General features: G+C 43.6%; 1 protein-coding gene across 2 annotated transcripts in view; it reads left to right on the top strand.

Annotated features, from left to right (window-relative positions):
• The first annotated feature begins 8,782 nt into the window (after window positions 1–8,782).
• The window catches only part of BAZ2A (bromodomain adjacent to zinc finger domain 2A), a 74,185-nt gene continuing 60,688 nt past the window's right edge, over window positions 8,783–22,279 (top strand). The window contains exons 1-3 of one of the 2 annotated variants that reach the window (XM_083352412.1): window positions 8,783–9,653; window positions 10,831–10,893; window positions 13,122–13,242. The gene's annotated coding sequence lies outside the window, so the exon portion shown is untranslated. Of the gene's footprint in view, window positions 9,654–10,830; window positions 10,894–13,121; window positions 13,243–19,053; window positions 19,337–22,279 lie in introns of those variants that run through there. The other variant, XM_083352414.1, reaches the window with a different exon arrangement.

Here is a 22,279-nt window from a genome sequence, read left to right as displayed (position 1 = left end):
ATTTCCTTCTCCAGTGGATCACATTTTGTCAGAACTCTCTGCTATGACCTGTCTGTCTTGGGTGGCTCTGCACGGCATAGCTCATAGCTTCATTGAATTATGCAAGCCCCTTCGCCACGACAAGGCAGTAATCTATGAAGGGGTAGTCATCATAGTGAACATTAAATTTTGAGCAATCCCTGACAGGCAGTCTCTGGAAGGTCATTAAATTCCTCAACATAAACCCAGGATAGTCCAATGCTAAGCTAGAAATCACCACAGCTAACTGGAGTGCAGTAGGGTGGACAGTATACTAACAGTATCCTTACACTATTCTAGCCATCTAATGATGATACTGAAAATCTGCAGGCTGTTGGATGGAGCTTCTAGTGACTAGTCAATAAGATGCGATTCTTATGAACCACAATCACACCATCACTTCCTGTCCCATCTAAGCCATTACTTAAGAGTCAGGTTGGAACTGAAGAGTGAGAAAATAGAATGATGGCCATTTAACCTTACTACACATTGAAACCCCTTCATGGATTACTGCCTTGTCATGGCGAAGGGGCTTGCGTAATTCAATGAAGCTATGAGCTATGCCGTGCAGGGCTACCCAAGACGGAAAGGTCATAGCAGAGAGTTCTGACAAAACGTGATCCACTGGAGAAGGAAATGGCAACCCACTCCAGTATCTTTGCCATGAAAACCCTATGGACAGTACCAAAAGGCAAAACGATATGACGCTGGAAGATGAGCCCCTCAGGTCGGAAGGCGTCCAATATTCTACTGGGGAAGAGCAGAGGGCTAGTACTAGTAGCGCCAGAAAGAATGAAGCGACTGGGCCAAAGCCGAAAGGACGCTCAGCTGTGGATGTGTCTGGTGGTGAAAGGAAAGTCTGATGCTGTAAAGATTTTTTCTCCATAGGAACCTGGAATGTAAGATCCATGAATCAAGGAAAGCTGGACGTGGTCAAACAAGAGATGACAAGACTGAACATCGACATCTTAGGTATCAGCGAACTAAAATGGACAGGAATGGTTGAATTTAATTCAGATGACCATCAGGTATACTAATGCGGGCAAGAATCCCTCAGAAGAAATGGAGTAGCCTTCATAGTCAATAAAAGAGTAGGAAAAGCAATACTGGGATACAATCCTCAAAATGACAGAATGATCTCAGTTCGAATCCAAGACAAACCATTCAATATCACAGTAGTCCAAGTCTATGCCCCAACCACCAGTGCTGAAGAGGATGAAATTGACCGGTTCTATGAAGCCCTACAGCACCTTATAGAACTAACACCAAAAAATGATGCCCTTATCATCATGGGGGATTGGAATGCTAAAGTAGGAAGCCAAAAGATAACTGGAATAACAGGCATGTTTGGCCTTGGAGTACAAAATGAAGCAGGGCACAGGCTGATAGAATTTTGTCAAGAGAATACGATGGTCATAGCAAACACTCTTTTCCAACAACCGAAGAGACGGCTCTACACATGGACATTACCAGACGGTCAACACAGAAATCAGATTGACTATATGCTCTGCACCCAAAGATGGAGAAGCTCTATACAGTCAGTAAAAACAAGACCAGGAGCTGACTGTGGCTCAAACCATGAGCTTCTCATTGCAAAGTTTAGGCTTAAACTGAAGAAAGTAGGGAAAAGCACTAGGCCACTCAGGTATGAATTAAATCATATCCCTGTTGAATATACAGTAGAGGTGACAAATAGATTTAAGGAATTAGATCTGATAGACAGAGTGCCTGAAGAACTATGGACAGAGGTTCGCAACATTGTACAAGAGGTAGCAACTAAAACCATCCCAAAGAAAAAGAAATGCAAGAAAGCAAAATGGCTGTCTGAGGAAGCTTTGCAAATAGTTGAGGAAAGGAGGGAAGCAAAAGGCAAGGGAGAAAAAGAAAGATACGCTCAATTGAATGCAGAATTCCAGAGAATAGCTAGAAGAGATAAGAATGCCTTCTTAAATGAACAGTGCAAAGAAATAGAAGAAAACAATAGAATAGAGAGGACCAGAGATCTTTTCAAGAAAATTGGAGAGATGAAGGGAATGTTTCATGCAAAAATGGGCATGATAAAGGACCAAAATGGCAGGGACCTAACAGAGGCAGAAGAGATTAAGAAGAGATGGCAAAATTACCCAGAAGAACTATACAAGAATGAGCTTAACGTCCCTGATAATCACAATGATGTGGTCACTGACCTCAAGCCAGACATCCTAGAATGTGAAGTGAAGTTGGCCTTAGAAAAACTGAGCAACAACAAAGCTAGTGGAGGTGACAGTATTCCAGCTGAGCTATTCAAAATCTTAAAAGATGATGCAGTAAAAGCGCTACACTCAATTTGCCAGCAAATTTGGAAAACTCAACAGTGGCCACAGGATTGGAAAAGGTCAGTTTACGTTCCAATTCCAAAGAAAGGCAGTGCCAAAGAATGTTCAAACTATCGCACCATTGCACTCATTTCACATGCTAGTAAAGTTATGCTTAAAATCCTACAAGCTAGACTTCAGCAGTATGTGGATCGAGAACTACCAGAAGTACAGGCAGGATTTCGAAGAGGCAGAGGAACTAGAGATCAAATTGCCAACATACGCTGGATCATGGAGAAAGCTAGAGAGTTCCAGAAAAACATCTACTTTTGCTTCATTGACTATGCTAAAGCTTTTGATTCTGTGGATCAAAACAAACTGTGGCAAGTTCTTAAAGAGATGGGAGTACCAGACCATCTTATTTGTCTCTTGAGAAACCTATATGTGGGCCAAGAAGCAACAGTGAGAACTGGACACGGAAGCACTGATTGGTTCAAAATTGGGAAAGGAGTCCGGCAAGGCTGTATACTGTCACCCTGCCTATTTAACTTATATGCAGAGCACATCATGAGAAAGGCAGGGCTAGATGAATCAAAAGTTGGAATTAAGATTGCCAGAAGAAATATCAACAACCGAAGATATGCAGATGATACCACTCTAATGGCAGAAAGTGAAGAAGAACTAAAGAGCCTCGTGTTATGTGTGAAGAAGGAGAGTGCAAAAGTTGGGTTGAAACTTAACATTAAGAAAACCAAGATCATGGCATCCGGCCTTCTCAATTCCTGGCAAATAGATGGGGAAGAAATGGAGGTAGTGACAGATTTTATTTTCCTGGGCTCCAAGATCACTGCAGATGGGGACTGTAGCCAAGAAATTAAAAGATTTGCTCCTGGGGAGGAAAGCCATGGCAAATCTAGACAGCACACTTAAAAGCAGAGACATCACCCTGTCAACAAAAGTGTGTATAGTGAAGGCTATGGTCTTCCCAGTTGCAATGTATGGCAGTGAAAGCTGGACCATAAGAAAGGCTGAGCGCCAAAGAATTGAGGCCTTTGAACTATGGTGCTGGAGAAGACTCCTGCGAGTCCCTTGGACTGCAAGGCAATCAAACCGGTCAGCCCTAGAGGAGATCAACCCTGACTGCTCTTTAGAAGGCCAGATCCTGAAGCTAAAACTCAAATACTTTGGCCACCTAATGAGAAGGAAGGACTCACTGGAGAAGAGCCTAATGCTGGGAAAGATTGAGGGCAATAGAAGAAGGGGACGACAGAGAATGAGGTGGCTGGATGGAGTCACTGAAGCAGTAGGCGTGAGCTTAAATGGACTCCAGCAGATGGTAGAGGACAGGAAGGCCTGGAGGAACGTTGTCCATAGGGTCGTGATGGGTCAGACACGACTTCGCAGCTAACAACAACAACGCATTGAAAAATAAAAGCACTACAGCTGGATTCTAGTCTAGATGGCTAGTGTACGCAGAAATCAAGACAGAAAGAGACAGTATGTATTCTTTGTAATTTAACAAAACCTAGACAGCTTTCCTGAGTGATATTAGCAATCTGCATTGCCCTGGTCTTTGCAAGATAACAACACACCTAAGTGCCTTTTACCATCTGCCCTGCAGCAACCGGACTCATGTTTTAACAATTGCCCCAGCTAGCCTACCATGAGATTCACATCTTTTCCCCCCCACTTCTGCTCAAACTGGCAATGTCAATCCTTATTAGCATATAATATTACATGCTCACCAAGCACCTAATTACCTACCCAGAGAGCACACTGAATTACCTGAAGTGAAATCTCCAACCTGGCTTGATTCCCTTTAAAGCAGAAGAAGGAATATCTAGAAGCAGATCTGTTCCTAACAATGGAGCATCTAAGGAAGAATGCTCAATTCAAGTTAAGATCAACATATTGCAAGATTTCAAGATTATTTTCTAGCACAGGTCTCTGCACAGAATATATCAGCAATAATACAAGACCCAAGGGTGTGTCTGAGTATGTGCAGTATCATTTCTTCACCACTGAGTAGCTGGGGACTTGTCTTTACATGATAAGAAATGGGAAGTAAGGTTTCCTGAATAGCACTGGTTCAGTAACTTTTTTGGGGGGGGCTCACCCCAAATGCAACTTTCTCTGGAACTGACACATAAAATGAAAGGAAATCCTTCACATTTCAGAATTCATTCAGATATAGCATTGAGCAATTTGGGATCACAGTTGCTACCCGTAATTTTGGAAAGGTACCAAGAGATGCAGAAGGTTGAGCAGTTATGCAAAGCAGGCAAACCCATGTTCTTCTTGTTGTTAGCTGCGAAGTCGTGTCCGACCCATCGCGACCCTATGGACAACGTTCCTCCAGGCCTTCCTGTCTTCCACCATCTTCTGGAGTCCATTTAAGCTCACGCCTACTGCTTCAGTGACTCCATCCAGCCACCTCATTCTCTGTCGTCCCCTTCTTCTCTTGCCCTCGATCTTTCCCAGCATTAGGCTCTTCTCCAGTGAGTCCTTCCTTCTCATTAGGTGTATGACTTATCAAAACAAGGCCAAGACTGGGAGTGGGTGGGAGTTTTCTTGGCTTTGGAGATGTCTTTGAGGTTCTCCTACATTTCAACAATGAAGTCTATTTTAGGAATTACGCTACAGTTTGAACGTTTTAGTGGCCTCAAAATGACCCACAATGGTAAAGCCATGTTAGTTTACAGTAGCAAAAAAAATGAGAAACCTGGGTGTACCATTTCTGATTAGCGAATGTTATTAGAAGATTATAACTTTCTTCATGGGATACTGCAGCTCAAGAAAGCTTATGTCTTAAATACAATTTGTTAGCTGGAAAAAGTGCTATCAGATTCCATCTGATTTCTTGAAATGGTAGGAAATTGACTTTCCTATTTTTAACCATTGCAGTTAAGAGGCAGCTACAAGAGCACAAAAAAATGAGAGCAAGAAAAAGAAAGAGTTTTGGTTCGGTTTGATTAATTTGGTTAATTATCCAAGCCCTTTTTCACAGCTGTGGCTGCTAGATAAACTGGTATCTACCACACATTTCTGAGGCTTAACATGTTTTTGTATGTGCTGGTTTTATCATCCTAGTGATATATATTCATTTCTTTATAAAGCAACCCATGAGGTCCAAACTAATAGCTTAGTTTTCATTCCGAATGTGTTGAAAGTTCTAGTAACATTTATTAAAAGCTTAAAACATTCTCCATTATAGTTATTTTATAATTAGCATTTGTGCACTGCAATTCTTTACAAGAGCCAATGCATTAGGGTAGCCTATCAAATCAGCTAAAACAAAACAAACCAGAATTAAAACAATCACAGTCAAATCTAACAAGAAGCAAAGAATGTTCCAGAGATTCACTCTGGGAATGACTACACAAAGTAAGTCTCATTGTAAGGCTTACTGTTAAGTAAACAGTAAGACTGCAATTCAGCTGACATTTAAATGCTATTGCATTTAAATTAAAATGCTTAAAAGATAGCCCAAGTGAGCTTTCATCAGAAAGATTCCACAATGCAGCATGAGAGATATTACCAAGAGGGCAAGTCTACATCCTAAAAATTTAATATCTTTAACAGGGATATCAACACCGCACCCACCAAATCCTCTTTACCAGATACGATGGCATACATAGAAATGTCTTTTCTTACCTATTGTCTCCCAGGCACATTAGACTATAGGCCCCATCATTCCCAGCTCACTCACTCGATTCCTAGAGCAGAGGTCCCCAACCTTTTGGGTACCAGGAACTGGTTCCATGGAGAGAGGCTTTTTTCCATGGACCAGAGGGTGTGTAGTTTTGTGTGCTGCCTGCATCCCGTGGATGGGGCTTTGTTTGTTTGTGCGGACCGGTTGCTGGCATGTCACGGCCCAATACTGGTCCACGGACTGGGGGATGGGGACCCCTGTCCTAGAAGATATCAGGGCAGGAAAGATGAAAGAATGTTTATCTGGAGAATGTAGCCTGGTGCAAAGTTACTGTCCCATACCTGCCTACTAACCATCTTAAAGAAATTAAGAAATGATTGCATTTCCCCCTTCTTTCCATTTTGTTTCTCCTTCTTCTGTTGTCCGATAGAGCAAATAATCCTGATTTGGCCTGGCAAAAGTAGTTAATCACACTGATAACTCAGTACAGGGAAAAATGTGCCTATGGGAACAGAAACTTTTAAGTGTTGAAGCCACAGCCAGTTTGTTTCTTGAGCTACCTTTTCTAGTGACTAACTTTTTTATTTTTATTTTATTTTAATCCCATTTATATCCCGCCCTTCTCCGAAGACTCAGGGCGGCTTACAATTTAAGCACAAACCAATGTGCTTAGCAATAGCCTTCATTCTATGTATATGCCTGCTTATTAGGGCTTTCGCCCCCCCCCCAAGCGGCATTATTAGAAAGTCAGCTTATTGCCCCCAACAATCTGGGTCCTCATTTTACCTACCTCGGAAGGATGGAAGGCTGAGTCAACCTTGAGCCTGGTGGGATGCGAACCTGCACTAATTGCAGGCAGCTGGTGTTACTTAAGGAGGCATTAGCCCACTGCTCCACCAAGGCTCTGCAGACATCACCATGCCTGTAAAGCAGGGGTCTTCAAACTTGGCCCTTTTATGACTTGTGGACTTCAACTCCCAGAATTCCTCAGCCAGTGTGCCTGGGAGTTGAAGTCCACAAGTCATAAAAGGACCAAGTTTGAAGACCCCTGCTGTAAAGGCACATATAAAATCAGCCTCCTCCAACAGCATTGGCCAAGTGTAGTTGTTGATTACAAAATGCTGCAGACTGATTGGCTGTTTGATAGAACAATAAATAATTTTAGATGATTTAGCAGTCCAACTATGGGTTGGTAGAGTTTTGATATTTCAACTTTGGAACAGCTCCTCAATCTTTGTATTACTTTTTCAATATATAGATTATTAAAAAAATGTGCTTTGAATGTATACATTCTAATACAAATCTACGAATGGGAACTTGGAGGTCTCCCCTCGCCTTGGCATGGTGTATTAAATTAGAAGCTGTTTTCTGTAGTTTTTGCAGGGTTCCCAGACTTGGGCAGCAAGAATTCAGAGGAACACTAGGTGGCTGCCAAGGACTAAAAGTTTGCGGTATTGCATATCTTTGCTGCCATCTAGTGGTCATCTGATTTGTTTGCAGCCTTCATCTAGCTTTTGCAACCCCAATAGCCCAATTTTTTTTACATCTTTTTCTATGCTAGCCCTTCATTTTAGCAATGCTCCAGTTCATTTTAGATTATGGATTTAATGGTTGTATGTTTTCTTTAACTGACTGGGTAGCACTTCCATTATTTCAGGTATGTAATAATCCAGCCCTTATGCATTTGTGGGCCCACCTACTCTTTCTGCTGTTTTCCTTGAACTTGTGATGCTGCCACTGTTTTTCCTTAGGCCAGTTTGTTTTGAGGTCATTCTGCTCTGGAACTATCTTGATGGAGGTCTTTCTTCTGTTACAGGTTCCAACTTAAACAGTTAACGTGGACAGCAAAACCAATTCTAGATGCTTTGCTTAAGGCCAAGTTGCAAACATCTGGACAGCCACTAGAGGACAGCAAAGTGATACAGAATCTCTAATTCTTTGCTACCATCATCCATGCTGCCCAGGCAATTCTGGGAGTTTACAACATCTAAAAGTTGCTGAGATTGAGAAACAGTGACCTAGTGGTTGTCTGAATTTTTGCATCCCAGATATGGGCGACCCCAATTTTGCTTAGCAACCTCAACTTACTTATAAGACAGGGATCCCCTAGACCATTTTTTAAAAGGCTCCAATCTTATAAAGGCTTTTTGGAATTCAGCTAGATTTGCCCCTCTTTCTACACTTTCTGAATTTGATTTAAAATACAGTATCCCGTTTCAAGTCAATAAAAAATAGAACTTGTCTCAGGTGTGTTTTTTTTAAAGAAAAACAAAAAAGGGCAAATTTAATTTAACCTGTCATTAGTATAAATTACAGACTAGACTATGAAGTTAGAAAAAAGAAGCCTCCCTGAGGAAAGTGACGGCAATGGTGCTGGTGTTGTACAGAATCTAATAACTTCTCATAAAATTTTCCTTATTTTGCAGCACTTCTGGCGACCAGGCTAAATCTGATGCTACAGCACCAGTATAAATCCTAGTTGCTCAGGTAGGCTGCAGAATCTGCTAAAAGCCAAAGCTAAGAAATAACAGCAAAAAATACAAGCGAGCCTTATTTGAAAAAAGGTGATTGACATATATGTATTCTCAGTAACGGGAAGAAACAGGATGCTCATTAAGTCTCTCACTACCACCCCATCTCTTACACAGCAATTGAATGTGTGTGTGTGGGGGGGGTGGGGGTGGGGAAGCATTCACCGAAACGGGGCTTTCTGTGGGAGGGGATTGTACGGTACCATTACCATAGGACTATAGTCCGTTTGGAGCTGCTCCTGCCAAGAGAGTTATAAAAGCGGGGTGGGGCCAATACGTGTCCTACTTAGGGCCCCTCACGGTGAGCTTGGAGTAGCTTGTTGACAAGGTTACTCAGTCCGACTCGGAAGTCTGGATAGATAGGGCATTTCTTTCCGTTCGCATGCTTTACTCTCCCCCCCCTCCGCAAGGCGCAGTTAATACTGCCCGACGTAAAGCGTCTTTCTCCCGCTGGAATAAATCCTCTCGACTGCGGTAGGATTTACTTCTAGCCGCGGAGATGATCCCGCGTCCGCTCGCAGCCTTCGTGGTTTCCCAGAGAGCGGGCGAGAGAGAGGAAGGGAGGGCCGGTGCCTTCATCCGAGGGCTGTAAGGAAAGAACTCGGGGCTGCCTGTTTGTTCCCCAGGGTGCGTTAAGGTACCCAAGGATGGTGCGTCCGCCCGCAACCAACCGCGTGACATAGACCCGTGAGTGACCTCCTGGAGTACGAAGAAGGGGAGGAGGAGGAGGAGGGAAGAGAAATCCCCATTACTAAGGATCTTTTCTGCCCCCTCTCGACTCGCTCCTTAGCCGGAGGGAATCTCCCCGTATCCCCATTTCTGGCTACAGCGGGAGGCTGGCTTGTAACTGGACTAGGAAACGGGGGTGCGCCGCCCCCCCCCCCCATTGGCGATCTCCCTCGCCTTTGCCTGCCAGGCTCCTGCACCTTTAAATAATTCATCGTCCTGCCTTCGCCTCTGCCTCCTGCATGGGGCTGGGGAGGAGACAGCAGCAGCAGCAGCAGCCTGGTGACATCAGCGCCGGGGCTTCAGCAGCCACCTGCTCCCCGACGGAGAGGAAGGAAGAGAGGAAACGGCTGGGAACCCCCGTCGGATCCGCCGCCCTCCAGCCCGGCTCCCCAGACCCGTTCTGCCTCGGGAGAACCTTCCCTCCACCAGGTAAGCGGGCACGGGACGTGCAGGACGCGTGGCGCGGGGGGGGGAGCGTGTGTGTGTGTGGGGGGAAACCCCAGACGATCCCACCGAGTTGATCGGATCCGATCCAGGCGGAGCCTGGGAGTCCTTGCTTCACCATCACTTTTCCCCCGCCTTATTTCTCTCGTCCTTCATGCCCTGCCTGCGGCAGCTGCCGCCGCCGCCGCCGCTCGGAATCCCCCGGGTCCAAAAGCCGGGACGATTCCGTGCGGTTTCTGTTTTCCTTGACATTGTTTTAAGCCAGGGGTCTTCAAACTTGGCCCTTTTATGACTGGTGGACTTCAACTCCCAGAATTCCTCAGAATTCCTCACAAGTCATAAAATTCCTCTCAGAATTCCTCACAAGTCATAAAAGGGCCAAGTTTGAAGAGCCCTGTTTTAAGCCGTCGAGAGCCCTGGCGGGGGAGGTTGTCTCTGAAGCAAGTTCTCCCGAGTGTTCATTTTTCTTCTTGCAGTCCAATCCCAAGCCATTTAGACCCCTTCAAGAAACAGTAAATTCCTACTAAATCCGAAAAGAGATCTAAAATTGGAAAGGCTAGCGGGCGGCTTAGAGGAAATCCTGGCTTCTAGAAGTCCCCTGAATGAAACGAAGCAACTCGATGAAAAGCAACTCGATGAAAGACGTGTTATCTGGTCCTTAGGCTACCTGAGCGATTCTCTTTAAGATCCTGAAGTGAGCCGTTGGGTGTTTTCCTTTTTGGAACTCTCCCGGAGTCCTTCGGGAGAAGGGCGGTATAAAAATCGAATAAAATAAAATAAAATAAATAAATAAAATAAATAAAACTTCCCTTGATCGTGAATTGGCTTTATCCACAGTTGATTAGAAATGGGGGAAAGCACAGCTCTGTCCTCTGTTACGAACATTTAAGAACATTTAAGTCGAGGATGGTGTTTTAATAGAGCCTGAACAGCCCCCTGAAGGTATTTGGGCATCCTGAACACAGGGCTGGGGTTTTTAAAAATTTTTTAAAAAAGGATATTGGTAATAACAACCCTTCCGCTCTGGGGAGAGATGGGTGAAAAGCTATTCTGAGAGGCGGTGCTCTGACTCTCAGCTGCCTCTCAGGTGAAATTGGGAGACGGTATTCCTATCCCACAAGAAGGTGAATGAGTTTGCAGAATAAATGCATTTGCTTTGCAGCTCCCGGATTTTCACAGTCTTCATGAAAAGCACTTTCGGTGGAGCTGTTTCACCCTGGAAGAGGTGGGTATGCTAATGACCGTCTTAGCTGGCTTCTTCACCTTCATAGGAAGAAGGGGAACGAAACCTGACTGGAGAGCCCTTTTCTCATTTCAAGCGCTAGCAAAAGGCTAGCAAAAGTCCTCGTTTCTAAAGCTTGGGTTGGCTAAGTCTGGGGGGGGGGGGTGGTTAATGGTTTTTGCTCTAGAATTTTCTGCTGTTGACCTTGTGTTTTGGTCCCAGGTAAATCCCAAGCTTCCTGAATGGGGTCTAGTTGGTTCTTAGCCAAGCTTCCAGACTGATGAAAAAGCTGCTATTGATTGACTAGATCAACATATCACATTGTCATAATCTGTTGTGTTTGATTTTGTCTTGTCTTGGGTGAATTCACACATCGAGTCTATAAATCATTTGTCTTTTGGTGACATACATGAATACAGTTAATTGTCACTTGTGAATCAGTGTAGACCAGGGCTTTTCAACCAGTGGTACAGGTACCACCTGTGGTACATTGGCACCTGGCAGGTGGTACGCGACCATCCTAGAAAAATGGTAGCGGGGGAGGGGAATGAGCTGAACTGGTGGCAGCACTGCACAAGCCTGAGCAATAGATGGCTGGAGCTGCAGGGCTGTCAGGGCTCAGCGGAAGCGCCAGGATCAGAGCTTCGGGGCTGTCAGGGCTCAGCGGAAATGGCAGGATCAGCGCCAGGCTCCAGCTGGAGCTCGGTGCTGATCCTGGTGCTTCTGAGCCCAGAAGAAGTGCCGATCAGCTGGAATGTTGCAGCATTTCCAGGGTCTTGTGATTTACATTCAGAAGCTTGGCAACTGATTCATATTTATGATGATCACAGTGTCCCAGGGTCATGTGAAGTGACCAAAACCTGCTGCAACCACCCAGCAGATTGGGGGGGGGGAATAAAAACCAAACACCCCCCCCACCCCACCCCCACTACCAATCCTCAACAGAAATGCTTACAACAATGAAAACCGGGTGCCTCCAGGCAGGCAGGCGTTTTGCTTGGCTGTGGCTTGGGGGGGCACTTTTTTCAGTGCCATTGTAAGTTCGAACAGTCACTAAGCAAACTGTTGTAAGCCGAGGACTACCTGTACTTCATCACTTTTTTCTTTTTTTTCCCGTCAAGTTTTTGACACCTTGCTAGGCGACTGGTGGTACTCGGATGTTGCCATATCCTAAAAGTGGTACAATGGGTGAAAAGGTTGAAAAGCCCTGATGTAGACAATAGATGTAACCCATAAACCACGTAACTTAATACAGTCATATAACATACTTGCCCATGGTTTAAGTTGGCTACCAGCTTGGCTGGCTTCAGAAAAGGACTGGACCAATTCATGAAAGTTCTGGAGCTCAATGGCAGTCAGTGTGCCTGTCTCTTAAGGCCACCTCCTGGCATACTAGTGAGTTTCCTTATGCAGTTGGTTGGCCATTGTGAGAACAGACTCCTGGACCAGTTGGGCCAAGTGTATGATCCAGCAGGGCACTGCATACGTTCTTAACCAATCTTAATAACAGTGTTTCCTGGGTTCATGTGATGCAATGAACTATAAACTGGTAACATGGTTTGGGTTTAGCCAGCATGCTGGACTGAAACATGGTTTGCTAGTTTGTGATTTCTGCAAACAAGCATGGCTACAGATTCAGCTCCAGGTATTGGCCTACCCAAGTCAGAGCAGCAAATTCACTTACTCCTTCATGATAGCTGTGAGTTTTGGTCCATAATACAGGAAGTCCCACAAGATTCCTCTCCTTGACCTTAGATGAAATAAATGCAATACAGGTAGTCCTTGACTTACAACAGTTCATGTAGTACCATTCAAAATTATAACGGCACTTAAAAAGTGACTTGTGACAGGTTTTTCAGACTTACAACTGGTGCATCCCCATGGTCATGTGATCAAAACTGACGCTTGGCAACTGACTCATTTTTATGACAACTGCAGTGTCCTGGGCGACGTGTGATCACCTTTTGCAACCTTCTGGCGAGCATAGTCAATGGGGAAGCTAGATTTTTAACAACTGTGTTTCTAATTTAACAGCTGTAGTGATTTACAACAACTGTGGCAAAAAAGGTCCTAAATGGGGCAAAAATCAGTTCACTGTCTCACTTAGCAACAGAAATTTTGAGCTCAATTGTAGTAAGTCAAGGACTACCTGTAACATCAGAATGCTTTCTTTTCCTGTCTATAATAATCGACACAGGATGACCACATACCTCTTCCCTCTCAAATTTCAGATCTGACCCTGAAAATCACTTTGTGACCTTGGCCTTTGCATTGTCTGAATACATCTCTATAGTGCATGCATCCTGATTTGAAAAACCAGTGTGGTAGGAAAAAGAGAAATTCTTTCTTCAGGTAATGACTTTTGATTCAGTGCTCAGAATATTAGTAATGGTGCTTCCTAAACTAGATCACTTGCTCCATGAATTAAATGTTCCTATTTTGTTTGTTCTAGTCTACTCTTCTGTTGAGAAACGTATCCAGTAGACTACAGGATCTTTTAAAAGATGCATGCAATAAGAAAACTTGAACTTCTATAATGAGAAAAGCTGAATCTTATATACCTACAGTAATTCTCATTCATTTAAATGTAGAATATACAAAACTAGACAGAGAATAGAAACTGGCACTTTATTTTGTGCAGTTTAACATTTCGCATAACTTATTCTGATTTTTTTAGAGATGAGGGATGGCAAATTAACCTTAGTGCTGAAGTCTCTCCCAAACAATTTTTACTCTTTCAGCAAATATTGGACAGACATTTTTAACTACATTTTAAATCCTAAAAAGGATTAAGACTTCTCAAAGTTGTGTTCTATTCCCAAGACCCATGACTAAGGCATGGTTTAAGACAGGGGTTTATTCAATAAACCATGTTTGGATGGGTGAATAGAAAAGCTAAAGCAAAACCAAACAAGCTATAACAGCATAGTACAAAGTGCAAACATAGTTCTTATTTAACTTTTTTACTGCCTGATTTCCAACAGCTCTGGGCAGCTCACAAGACAAAAATACAGGTAGTCCTCGACAGATGACCACAATTGAGCTCAAAATTTATGTTGCTAAGGAAGACATTTGTTAAGTGAGTTTTGCCCCATTTTACGACCCTTCTTGCCACAGTTGTTAAGTGAATCATGGCAGTTGTTAAATTAGTAACACAGTTTTTAAGTGAATCTGGTTTATCCATTGACTTTGGCAGAAGGTCACAAAAGGTTGGCACATGATTCTGGGACACTGCAACTGTCATAAATGTGAGACAGTTGCCAACAGTCTGAATTTTGATCACATGACCATGAGGATGCTGCAACGGTTGTAAGTGTGAAAAATGGTCATAAGTCACTTTTCAGTGATGTTGTAACTTTGACCGGTCACTAAATGAACTGTTGTAAGTCGAGGACTACCTGTAACTATAAATAATATTTATGTTTTACTCAAGCTCTAACAGAATCACAGCAAAGAAAAAAAAGTGCAACAATTCTCTTCTTTGAACCAAAACCTCAATTCTATTATAAAAATGGAATCCACAGGAGTTGGCAGCTGATAAATTTAAATATATAATGTGAATAAAAACGTTACATCTTATGGAGTTTATTTTTGTTTGGAATTAGGTTTCCTTTTCAAGTACTTAGATTTAGTAAGACATGTAATAGATCTAAATAATGAAAAAATTGTGCCCCAAATTAGGTGTTTCTTTATGCTTAAAGAGCATAAATAAGAGCATAAATAAATAAGAGCATATCTTATTCCCTGCTAAGGAGATTTTAATCAGAGATGGACATGACCTAACCAGAAATGGATTGCAACCAGCCAGAAAATCTACATTAGAAATTATACTCTGAACTGAGTTTGCTAGCTGTGATTGTAATATTTGCAGGTTAGAATTTTCAGGCTTGAAACAATAAGTCTGATCTACCTTAGCCTCTGATTGCAAGATGCTAAGTAGAAAGAAATTGAAAATAGTCAAGCTGACTGTGATTCGGCTAAAACAGAAAGAATATGATTTGGGAGATTAATCCATTATTTGACTCTCATTCAGCTTGGAAGGATTTTGGGTCAAGAATCAGGACTAATGGAACTAAATCACACTTTGTAGCTAGTTTGAACCATTATTTGACATGACATCAGAGCTGAGCCAATAAATGAGTTCACATGTTGGGCTCACTCATTTGTTTAACCATAGTTTATTAATCAGCCTAGCAAAACACTATCTTAGGATACCTAAACTACATGTAATCATTTCTCTGGTGGCTTAGATGTGGTAAAATAGTTCTCAGGTTTCAGGACAGCGATGCAATTCTTGGCTAGAGATTTCTATTATGCCACTAATATAAACTCACTAGCTACTCCCTTTCCATTCACTTATTGAAGGGCAGTTCCTTTAGTATTCTAGGATTACTTACCTTAGCCAACAGATGCAGTGGCTTGGAAAAAGAGAATATGACTGGCTTCACACAAGCCATACTAATAATCACTTGACGATTTGTGGGAACTTCGTCTTTGTGGTTTTGTCGGTTCTGTCAATCCAGTCAACTGTTGTTCCTTCAGAAAACAGTGATAAATCAAATGTTTATGCATTGCTGGAATTTCTTTCAGAAACATGCGTTTCAGAATCTAGGGTTGCACCTAAAGTAATGACATAAGAGTTTACAGATTAGGTAAGGATTTCTTAGATGGAAGACCCAATAAGCTTCAAAGATCACAAGACAATGGAAAACGTTTGAGATGACCACTTAACCCAAATTTGGCAGTTCACTGCTCCAAATTTCAAAGCTTTTATATCGACTCCTTAACAATTGATATTTATTGCTTAAATCGCCTTTTGTTGAAAAAGCCTTTTATGAAATTCTAAAGGCAGAGATGGGAAAATGTGGGGTGGGTTATACTACCATTAGATAGATGTAGAACTGGTTGAATAGTTGCACCCAATGATTATACATTAGTGGCACTGCATCAGGCTAGGACAGTGGTGGCGAATCTATGGCATGCATGCCAGAGGCGGCACTCAGAGCGCTCTCTGTGGGCACATGCGCCACCGCTGCCAGCACCTTGCGCAGGTCCTTTAGGCTGCCGCCGCCGCCCAGAGCAGCTGCCCCACCCAGCACAAAGGAGGTGAAGCGGACAGCTAGCAAGCTCGAGTAGAGATGGTAGAGCACGCCCACATCCATCAAGCCAAAGGCCACCCCGAGCCGGGAAAGCCGGATCCCCATCGGCGCCATGACCCCCCAGTCCCAGCTAGGATTGCGTGTCTCCCCCCCATCTATGCTAGGCCTCCTGCCCACCATCCCACCCACCAGAGACCCCCTGGATCTCCCCCAACCGTGCCCAGCCCTCACAGGAGTTCCCCCCATGAGCAACAGCGAGGTGGCCATGCCCACCCCAGCCACACCCACTCAGTCTGCTGTGACAACCGCAGCCATGCCCACCCAGTGGGCCATGCCCCCATGCCCCCCCTGAGGGCACCACAATGCTGATGTGGCCCTGGCACTTTGCGATAAGTAAGTGGGTTTTGGGTTGTGGTTTGGGTATTCGGTCTCTAAAAGGTTTGCCATCACTGGGCTAGGAGTAGAATAGCACATCACAGGGCTCTGTGCTGTTCAACATATTTCTATATAAGACTTGGAAGAAAGGCTAGAAAATACAATTATCAGATCTGTGGATGACACCAAAATGAGTGGATAGGTTAACACTTCAGAGGACCACATCAAGATGTAGGAAGGCCCTTACAAGTTGGAACAATGGGGAGAAGCGAGCAAGATGAATTTATCAAGGACAAATGCAAAATCCTTCATTTGGGTAGAAAAATCACAGGCATGAATTTAGGATGGAGGACACTATGTCGAACTGCAGTGTGTGTGAAAAGGATCTGGGCATCTTGGTTAATTACAGAATGAATCTGAGGTGATAGTGTAATAAAGCTAGGGGGAAACGCAATGCAATCCTAACTACATCAATAGAAATATGTCATGCTTGAGAAATTAACATTCTTTTCTCTGTTGATCTGCACCTCAATGCTATGGCCAGTTGTGAACACCATTTTTCAGGATGAAAATTAGTTCTGGGCATGGAAGAAAAAACTTAGAAGGCCAGAAGCACTGAGTTTGTGCAGTCTAAGAGAACCGGGAGACATGACAGCTTCTTCTGAAGGGCTGCCATGTAGAAGACGAGGTAAATTTGTTCACTGTTTTAGGAGACAAGACAAATACTTGATTTAAATGACAAGGAACATAGTCACTCGGAGTTGGGCGGCATATAAATGTAATATGTTTATTTCATTTAAACACCAGGAAGAATTTCTTAACAGTGGAGCTGTTCAAATGGAACAGAATGCTTTGAAAGTGGTAGACATTTTTCTTTTGTTAAAATATTTAAACAGGCCAGATGGACATCTATAGGGATTGTTGCAGAAGTGGATCCTTGTACTAGGCAGGGGTTGCAGTACAGGTAGTCCTTGACTTATAACAATTTATTTAGTGACCATTTGAAGGTATGAGCTCTGAAAAAAGTGACTTATGACCATTTTTCAGCATTTGGTCACATGATCAAAATTCAGATGCTTGGCAACTGCTTCATATTTATGTAGTGTCCCAGGGTCGTGTACTCACCTTTAGCAACCTTCTGATAAGCAAAGTCAATGGGGAAGCTAGATTCATTTAAGAACCGTGGCAAGAAAGGTCACAAAACGGAGCAAAATTCACTTAACATCCGCTGGCTTGCTTAGTAACAGAAATTTTGGGGTCAACTATCTTAAGTCAAGGACTACCTTTATATGATGTCTGACGTCTCTTCTCAGCTTCTTTACAAATGAGCAATCATTTGATTCCTTATCGGTTAGTTATCTCATTTTTGAGGAGTTCAAGATGTCAGGCATGGCATGGCCTCCTCATTTTTCCCCACGGCAACAACCCTGTGAGGTAGATCGGACTGAGAGGGTAACAGGCTCAAAGTCATCTAGGCAGCTTTTATACCAGACCAGTCACTTAATCATTCCCCTATTCTGCAGGCATGGGGATTCCTGCACCATATGACTGTAGTTCCATCAAATTGTTTCAATTCATCAGTGTAAGGTGCTTTAGATTTTAGAAAGCTATCCTATCCTTTCTTACATTTTAAAAATAAACCAGATGCATTCAAGGATTCTTACAGATATGCTGGAGTTGCTGAGGTCATTACAAGGACGATTCCTCCTCTTATTTCTATAAACGTAGTGCAGTCTTCCACAACACAGGGTCACCTCTTTAATCTGTTGGAAGCTCATTGCTGGACTGGCTGAGACTTTTGGCTGTTATGTAAGTCACCAGGTTACCAGTGAACAGCAGTTTGGACTGGGCTGGAATTGAATCAGAAGAGCAATAATGCTGGATCCAAGCTCGCCTTTTCTTCTTGCCGGTCTCCCTAGCGAGGATAATTATCAGGCCGCCTCACTGAGGGCGGGAAAGGCTTCTGTGCTAGTCAGTCCCCGAGCGTGACTCACACGCTGGGGGAGAACACGGAGGTTTGGGCTAAAGGCCCTGGGAGAGGGGAAAGGGAGGCGGGGAAGAGTGCGAGCGCCCACCCCGCTTCTGCCGCTACTTCGCTGTGTGGAAAAAGGAAGCCTTTGGCGGCTGCAGCTGGGCAAGGCCGGGGAGAGAGGAGGGAACTCGCAAAACCTTAAACCAGGGGTCTTCAAACTTGGCCCTTTTATGACTCGTGGACTTCAACTCCCAGAATTCCTCAGCCAGCAAAGCTGGCTGAGGAATTCTGGGAGTTGAAGTCCACGAGTCATAAAAGGGCCAAGTTTGAAGACCCCTGCCTTAAACCATCTCGCCTCTCCTGGCTTACCAGCCCGCACCTTGCAGCAGCAGCAGCAGCAGCAGCAGCAGCAGCGTCGTTGCAAGCGCACGCAGCCTCTAATGGCCTCTGGGTTTGTTTTCTTGTTTGCGGGTGGGCGTCGACAGATCTTGGGAGCGACAAACGAAATGGAGCGGGGAGGAGGAGATAAAAGAGAGACGGGGAGTTTCCCAGCTGCCTCAGAGAGCCAATCCCGGCCTTGTCCAGCCGTCCTCCTGGGAGCAGCCATCGACCAACTCACCCCCTCCCCGCCAACTCCCCGAGAAGCCGCTGCGTGCTTTTTCTGTGTTGTCTGGGCGCGCGGCCCGCCCCGCTGTTTTCTATCCCCCGTGACTCGAGGAAGTTGCTTCTCGGTCCTCTCCCGAGCGCCTCCCGCCTGCAGCTCGAGCCTTCGAGGGGAGGCGAGGTAGAAAAGCGCCTCACAGCCGCCGGAGGTCCCTCGGAGAAGGGCGTTGGGGGGTTGTCGCCGCGGAGCGGCCTGAAGGACGTGCCAAAAGCTCCAGGCGAAACGCCTTTCTGGGAAGAAGTCTCCCCTCGTCCCGAAATAACAAACTTCGCGAGTCCATCCCCGAATGCTTACGTTTGGCATCCCTTTGACCTCTATGTTTTCACTCCTGACGCAGTGAGTTGTATTTCAGTTTGCCATCCAGGGGCCTTCCTTGCCTGGGCTAGTCCGAGGCAGTTTTCCCCCGTCTGCTAAATGAGCGTTTAAACCCCTCTCTCGGCTTCCTCGCGCAGAGGAGGATCAATTCTGTAAGAAGCATATTTTCCTTCAGAAACAAAAATGCCTTCAAAACCCGCAGAGCGAGCCAGATGAGCAATGTGCTCCTATTCTGAGTCTTTGGCTGTAAAAGAAATGGCCTGCTAATTAATAGCTTCCAATGAAGGGAATATTTGTAGCTCGAGGTTGAAAGGAAGGGTCCTTGGTGATAACACCGTCAGTGCTCCCATCAGTGCATCGTCAGTACTGGTGATTTACCTAGTTAGGGTAATGAAACGTCTGCAAGAAAACAAGCTCAGAGAGCACCAAGGACCCCTCAACTAATAATACTTAATATTCAAAGCACTCCATGCAATGATGCGATTCAGCCAGTTCGTCAGAACCGGTAGCTAATTTTTTGTTGCCCAGTCCCAGAATGGACTTCCGGAGGTGGCATCCACACACAGAACCGGTGGTTCACATATTTGAATTCCACCACTGACTCCATGTATGTGCTTTTAGTAATCCTTGTTCTGTAGGGAGTTCAAGTATTGCTGTCCCCATTTTGCTAAGAAGACTGAGGCTTAGAAAACCAGGGCTTACCGGCTTACCTCAGCTGGTCAAAGGGAGGCCTGAAGTGGGCCCCAAGCTGAACAACTGACTCCCTGGCTCATAGTCTTGGAGGCCCTAGCTGGTTCCCACAGGGTTCCTGGTCACTGTTTCCAATAGCTTGAGATGCATTTCCCCCAGCTTGGATCTCTCGGAGAAAAGGAAGGCGTTTTCTCTGAAATATATAAAAACAGAAACAATACATCAGCAACTTTCCCCATTCAGCATCCAGAAGAAACTTGCCATGTCTTGTCCAGTCACTGTGACATCCCACACCCTTGCTTTTTGACGCTTCTGAGACTGACAGGACAGAGACTATTGCTGGTGAATCGATTTATAGGATGCTCCTGTCTACAGGCAGCCTCAGCCATTGGCAGGGTTCCTGTTTGACAGATCTTTGGGATTTCAAAGATCTGTTTTTTCAACATGATGCCCTATATAGATTTTAGTGTAGGACTGTTGTGAGATGAGAAGATCAATCTGAACAATGGCCCCCTATCTCCACTTTTAAAAGGAATTGGTCTCTTATTTTATTTTGAAAAGTTAATTCCATCTCTCTCTCTCTCTCTTTCTCTTTCTCTTTCTCTTTCTCTCTCTCTCTCTCTCTCTCTCTCTCTCTCACACACACACACACACACACAGACACACACACACACACACACCAAGCCCTCTAATTAATACAATAGGTCCTTTCATAGAATTACACTGAGGATTCATGCTGTTACTCAGTCTCTATGGTTCCCACAGTGGTGCTACCCTGAATGTTTATGCAGCAGATGTGTGGGCATCTGCAAAGGAAAATCTGTATACAAAAATCTCTGTATATTTGGAATGTACAGGAAGCCTGTAAGGTACAGGGACATATGATAAATTCTGATTTTTCTTTTCTGATGTTTAATGAATTTCCAAATGGTGCTGTTACTCCCAACTGCTGAAGTGTTGGATTTTGAACACATTTTAGCCAACAGGAATGTCTTGCCATGATCTGATAGTATTTTATAGTAAACACACCTTGAATCCCTGCTTTTGTTTTCTTCTTTTCTGCTGTGAAAAGTAAAGGCAGAATCTGAAAACCTATACATTTTCTACATAGGAACCATGTCACTGCAGTATTTTCGATTAAAAATAATTTGCAGTGAACGTGATGGTATTACGGGAGAGAGATGTGCACAAAAACTAAATTTACAGTTCTTAGATGCAAATCTATGAGGGCAGAGTGTTAAATGAAGGAAACAGAATAAAAGTATAAAATCACCATGGGGGAGATATTCACCATGTATTATTTCACTTCAAATTTGTCACTGCTGAATCTTGGTTTTCACTTAAAAAAGCACAGATAATGTATATTTCATCATCTTAAGATATAATGTAGATGAGTGTGTGTGTGTGTGTGTGTGTATTCATTCAGCTTATACTGAATTTATAACATTTTTTTCTGTTCAGATAAGTATGGCAATTAGCAAGTTTGTAAAACTACAAAAGATTAATTAATATTAAAAGATTAAGTAGTACTGCAACACAAAACCAATTAAGAGATTGATTAAAAGGTGCATCTTCAGAGACTTTCCAAATACACAAGGAGGGTCCAGACAAAACTCCTTAAATGTGGTACATTCTGCATCCTTGGGGTAATGCAAGTAATGCATCCATGTATGTTACAGACAAGCCTCTGACAGCAGAGCATCTTCAAAAGGCCTCTCTTGTAGAACCTTATGAGTGGACAGATTTGAAAAGAGAATGGCAGTCCTTCAGATAGTTGCCCCAATCATTTTAGAGGTTTAAAAGTTCAGTATAAAAGCCTTAATTTATCATCTGGCAAACATAGTAGATATTTCCATATTGGCATCATATGATCCTTGTGTCCTTTAGCAGACTTGCTACAAGGCAACCTCAAGAAACTTTTCAAGGATAGATCCATATATAATGCATATTGCAATAATTAAGGCAGGATATTAGCAAAGTATGGACCAGATGTGACATGCCCCAAAGTTACCTAGTAGCTTATATATCTGAATAAGAATTTGAATTCAGATCCAACTTTACCATAACACATATATTAAATTTGTATTAAGTTTGTGTTGGAGTTTATAGGACACTATTAGTATCCCTGTACTACACAAGGGGGCGCTGAGGCACAGTAGCTTCTGTTGTGAAGGAATTATTTCCTTACTTGATTGTATTATTTCTGGACAGTTCCTAGGCAGATTTCCTGAACTTGGAAGAAAAAAACAAAACAAAAACCTCAGAATTCAATTC

This window comes from Vipera ursinii (genome assembly GCF_947247035.1).
Source record: "Vipera ursinii genome assembly, chromosome: 2".
Taxonomy (NCBI): domain Eukaryota; kingdom Metazoa; phylum Chordata; class Lepidosauria; order Squamata; family Viperidae; genus Vipera; species Vipera ursinii.
The sequence above is the reverse complement of the archived record's forward strand: the minus strand, read 5'-3'. Positions and strand labels throughout refer to the sequence as shown.